At 56.0% G+C, this 5,000-nt stretch overlaps 2 non-coding genes and 1 pseudogene across 2 annotated transcripts; all 3 read right to left on the minus strand.

Annotated features, from left to right (window-relative positions):
• Positions 1 to 388, minus strand: part of LOC126147174 (large subunit ribosomal RNA) — a 5,710-nt pseudogene extending 5,322 nt beyond the window's left edge.
• Positions 389 to 576: 188 nt separating this feature from the next.
• LOC126147134 (5.8S ribosomal RNA) lies at positions 577 to 731 on the minus strand. The gene has a single exon (XR_007530011.1). It is a non-coding gene; the product is annotated as a 5.8S ribosomal RNA (ribosomal RNA).
• Positions 732 to 1,085: 354 nt separating this feature from the next.
• Positions 1,086 to 2,994, minus strand: LOC126147151 (small subunit ribosomal RNA). The gene has a single exon (XR_007530027.1). It is a non-coding gene; the product is annotated as a small subunit ribosomal RNA (ribosomal RNA).
• Positions 2,995 to 5,000: the final 2,006 nt, after the last annotated feature.

Genomic DNA, 5,000 nt, shown 5'->3' on the forward strand with positions numbered 1-5,000 from the left:
TCTTTTCAACTTTCCCTCACGGTACTTGTTCGCTATCGGTCTCGTGGTCATATTTAGTCTCAGATGGAGTTTACCACCCACTTGGAGCTGCACTCTCAAGCAACCCGACTCGAAGGAGAGGTCCCGCCGACGCTCGCACCGGCCGCTACGGGCCTGGCACCCTCTACGGGCCGTGGCCTCATTCAAGTTGGACTTGGGCTCGGCGCGAGGCGTCGGGGTAGTGGACCCTCCCAAACACCACATGCCACGACAGGCGGCAGCCTGCGGGGTTCGGTGCTGGACTCTTCCCTGTTCGCTCGCCGCTACTGGGGGAATCCTTGTTAGTTTCTTTTCCTCCGCTTAGTAATATGCTTAAATTCAGCGGGTAGTCTCGCCTGCTCTGAGGTCGTTGTACGAGGTGTCGCACGCCACACCGCCAGCCGGCTGTGCACGCTACCGAGAAAGTACCGGTATGCGAACCGCCAGGCGACGGGCGCGCATCGCACGTTTAAGGAGACGCGGCCGGCCCCACAGGCGGCCACGACACTCCCAGGTCTCCGAAGCGGGACAAACGCCGCGCGCTTCAGTATACGTAGCCGACCCTCAGCCAGACGTGGCCCGGGAACGGAATCCATGGACCGCAATGTGCGTTCGAAACGTCGATGTTCATGTGTCCTGCAGTTCACATGTCGACGCGCAATTTGCTGCGTTCTTCATCGACCCACGAGCCGAGTGATCCACCGTCCTGGGTGATCTTTTTCATTTAGTTTCCACTGTCTCTTTCAAGACAGTTGCATAGGCGGGACTGAGGCGTTTGACGGCCCCTGTTCCAGCGTTCCTGTGTCCAACGGCCTCACGGCCGATGGGCGTCGTACGGCTCCACACCGGAGCGGACAGGCACTCGGGCGAAAGTCATTCAAAACCGGCGCCAGGCGCCAGGTGCCGCAGGCCAGCCGCTCCAGAGCTTCAGCGCTCGTACCACACAACATTTTGTCCGTTAGTTTTGAGAGGCACGCGTGGTTCCGCACGCGGCGCACGGCTGCTGCCGTACAGGTAGCGTGTTGCGCGACACGACACGCACATCGAAAGACATGCAGTCTAGTCGGTAATGATCCTTCCGCAGGTTCACCTACGGAAACCTTGTTACGACTTTTACTTCCTCTAAATGATCAAGTTTGGTCATCTTTCCGGTAGCATCGGCAACGACAGAGTCGATGCCGCGTACCAGTCCGAAGACCTCACTAAATCATTCAATCGGTAGTAGCGACGGGCGGTGTGTACAAAGGGCAGGGACGTAATCAACGCGAGCTTATGACTCGCGCTTACTGGGAATTCCTCGTTCATGGGGAACAATTGCAAGCCCCAATCCCTAGCACGAAGGAGGTTCAGCGGGTTACCCCGACCTTTCGGCCTAGGAAGACACGCTGATTCCTTCAGTGTAGCGCGCGTGCGGCCCAGAACATCTAAGGGCATCACAGACCTGTTATTGCTCAATCTCGTGCGGCTAGAAGCCGCCTGTCCCTCTAAGAAGAAAAGTAATCGCTGACAGCACGAAGGATGTCACGCGACTAGTTAGCAGGCTAGAGTCTCGTTCGTTATCGGAATTAACCAGACAAATCGCTCCACCAACTAAGAACGGCCATGCACCACCACCCACCGAATCAAGAAAGAGCTATCAATCTGTCAATCCTTCCGGTGTCCGGGCCTGGTGAGGTTTCCCGTGTTGAGTCAAATTAAGCCGCAGGCTCCACTCCTGGTGGTGCCCTTCCGTCAATTCCTTTAAGTTTCAGCTTTGCAACCATACTTCCCCCGGAACCCAAAAGCTTTGGTTTCCCGGAGGCTGCCCGCCGAGTCATCGGAGGAACTGCGGCGGATCGCTGGCTGGCATCGTTTATGGTTAGAACTAGGGCGGTATCTGATCGCCTTCGAACCTCTAACTTTCGTTCTTGATTAATGAAAACATACTTGGCAAATGCTTTCGCTTCTGTTCGTCTTGCGACGATCCAAGAATTTCACCTCTAACGTCGCAATACGAATGCCCCCGCCTGTCCCTATTAATCATTACCTCGGGTTCCGAAAACCAACAAAATAGAACCGAGGTCCTATTCCATTATTCCATGCACACAGTATTCAGGCGGGCTTGCCTGCTTTAAGCACTCTAATTTGTTCAAAGTAAACGTGCCGGCCCACCCAGACACTCAATAAAGAGCACCTTGGTAGGATTTCAACGGGGTCCGCCTCGGGACGCACGAACACGCACGAGGCGGTCGCACGCCTTCGGCTCGCCCCACCGGCAGGACGTCCCACGATACATGCCAGTTAAACACCGACGGGCGGTGAACCAACAGCGTGGGACACAAATCCAACTACGAGCTTTTTAACCGCAACAACTTTAATATACGCTATTGGAGCTGGAATTACCGCGGCTGCTGGCACCAGACTTGCCCTCCAATAGATACTCGTTAAAGGATTTAAAGTGTACTCATTCCGATTACGGGGCCTCGGATGAGTCCCGTATCGTTATTTTTCGTCACTACCTCCCCGTGCCGGGAGTGGGTAATTTGCGCGCCTGCTGCCTTCCTTGGATGTGGTAGCCGTTTCTCAGGCTCCCTCTCCGGAATCGAACCCTGATTCCCCGTTACCCGTTACAACCATGGTAGGCGCAGAACCTACCATCGACAGTTGATAAGGCAGACATTTGAAAGATGCGTCGCCGGTACGAGGACCGTGCGATCAGCCCAAAGTTATTCAGAGTCACCAAGGCAAACGGACCGGACGAGCCGACCGATTGGTTTTGATCTAATAAAAGCGTCCCTTCCATCTCTGGTCGGGACTCTGTTTGCATGTATTAGCTCTAGAATTACCACAGTTATCCAAGTAACGTGGGTACGATCTAAGGAACCATAACTGATTTAATGAGCCATTCGCGGTTTCACCTTAATGCGGCTTGTACTGAGACATGCATGGCTTAATCTTTGAGACAAGCATATGACTACTGGCAGGATCAACCAGGGAGCTGCGTCAACTAGAGCTGAGCAGCCGGCCGCCCGGGAGTGTGTCCCAGAGGCCCGCGCGAACACGCAAGCGTCCGCTCAATTATTCTGCAAACAGGAGGAGGCTGAGCTCCCCTGCACAATACACCTCGAAACCCTCTCAGGTCCCGGCGGCGCGCAGCGCCGTCCTAAGTACTTGGTCGGGTTCGAGAGAGGCGCAATCGCCCGGAGTTAGGCGAGTAGACGCTTTAGGTGCGACCACCCGTGCTCCCAACTGAGCTTGCCGCTGCCGACAGAAGCCCGGGAGCGTGCTGTCGTGGCATTGCCGGCGGGAGACAACACGCGCCACCTACGGTGACCGGCAGCTCCAACGCCAGCGCCACAGAAGGGCAAAGGCCCCACGTGGGTGCCGAAGCGAACTCTCCCAGCACAGCGCACGTGCCAACACGTCTGCACAACTGCGATACAAACCACCAGCGAGAACCGCTGGGGCGACCGAGCAGCAGACGGCGTCGCGGCGCCGAGTGCCGGGCGGCGGCGCATCCTCAACGCACACAGTCCTCAATCGGACCAGCACACTGCAGATGTCCACCGCGCTTCGCACCGGGCCGGCGAGGACCCACTTTGGCTGCACGGCGCCGCGCGCAGGGTGCCCCGGCGCGCAGCTGCGCCGCCTGCCGCGTCCGTCGGCCGGCGCGCCTGCCACTGGGCGCCCCCACCAGCCGGCTGTAGCGCGTGCGCCCACGCACCGCGCGGCCAGCACGCCGGGCGGCCCCCCCTCACCGGCCGGGGACAGTCCCACCCACCCACAGCCGCGTATCGCTTCACACCCAGATTCACATTCACGTTCGTTGGTATGGTGGGGACCGCTTCGTAGCTGTACCGATCGTTGCCCTCACAGATGTACCTCCAGCAAGGACAACCGCACCACAACGGGTTACCAGTTGTTCATTTGCGTAACGTCACCAGTAAACGTACACGTCCATCCCCGTTTGCAAAGTCAACTATTATTGCATGCCTGCCTGTCAGGTGTCAAGACACACTACATCCGCTCACATCCACGCAACAAAATGTGCCCGACTAGAGGGCACGTGGAAGGTGCCCCCGTACGTATGCGATGTCCACTGCGCGACCAACTGTCAACCGGCCTCTGTAGCATGTCGCAGATGTGGAACGCGGGGCACCGTGCTATCACATTGTGTGAGAAGAGACTACTACGTCTGCATACACGCGCCACTACATGAACAGACGGCTCATGCTGATCGCCATCCACTGCGTCCATTACTCCCACACGTCTCTATGGCGTACCACACTGCAATGCAGCTGTTATGGGGAGATGACACGTAGCTGTGTACACAACATTCTGAGCGGGTTGCGGTTGGACAATACATTACTGTAACGTGTCATATGCCAATTACAGAGCAGGGTAAGGCACAACTTGGGTTAGGTTAAGGCACAACTTGGGTTAGGTTAAGGCACAACTTGGGTTAGGTTAAGGCACAACTTGGGTTAGGTTAAGGCACAACTTGGGTTAGGTTAAGGCACAACTTGGGTTAGGTTAAGGCACAACTTGGGTTAGGTTAAGGCACAACTTGGGTTAGGTTAAGGCACAACTTGGGTTAGGTTAAGGCACAACTTGGGTTAGGTTAAGGCACAACTTGGGTTAGGTTAAGGCACAACGTGGGTTAGGTTAAGGCACAACGTGGGTTAGGTTAAGGCACAACGTGGGTTAGGTTAAGGCACAACGTGGGTTAGGTTAAGGCACAACGTGGGTTAGGTTAAGGCACAACGTGGGTTAGGTTAAGGCACAACGTGGGTTAGGTTAAGGCACAACGTGGGTTAGGTTAAGGCACAACGTGGGTTAGGTTAAGGCACAACGTGGGTTAGGTTAAGGCACAACGTGGGTTAGGTTAAGGCACAACTTGGGGGTAGATTGCGGTGCAAATTGCGTTACATTGCGGTGCAAATTGCGTTACATTGCGGTGCAAATTGCGTTACATTGCGGTGCAAATTGCGTTACATTGCGGT

This window comes from Schistocerca cancellata, unplaced genomic scaffold (assembly GCF_023864275.1).
Source record: "Schistocerca cancellata isolate TAMUIC-IGC-003103 unplaced genomic scaffold, iqSchCanc2.1 HiC_scaffold_847, whole genome shotgun sequence".
Lineage (NCBI taxonomy): Eukaryota > Metazoa > Arthropoda > Insecta > Orthoptera > Acrididae > Schistocerca > Schistocerca cancellata.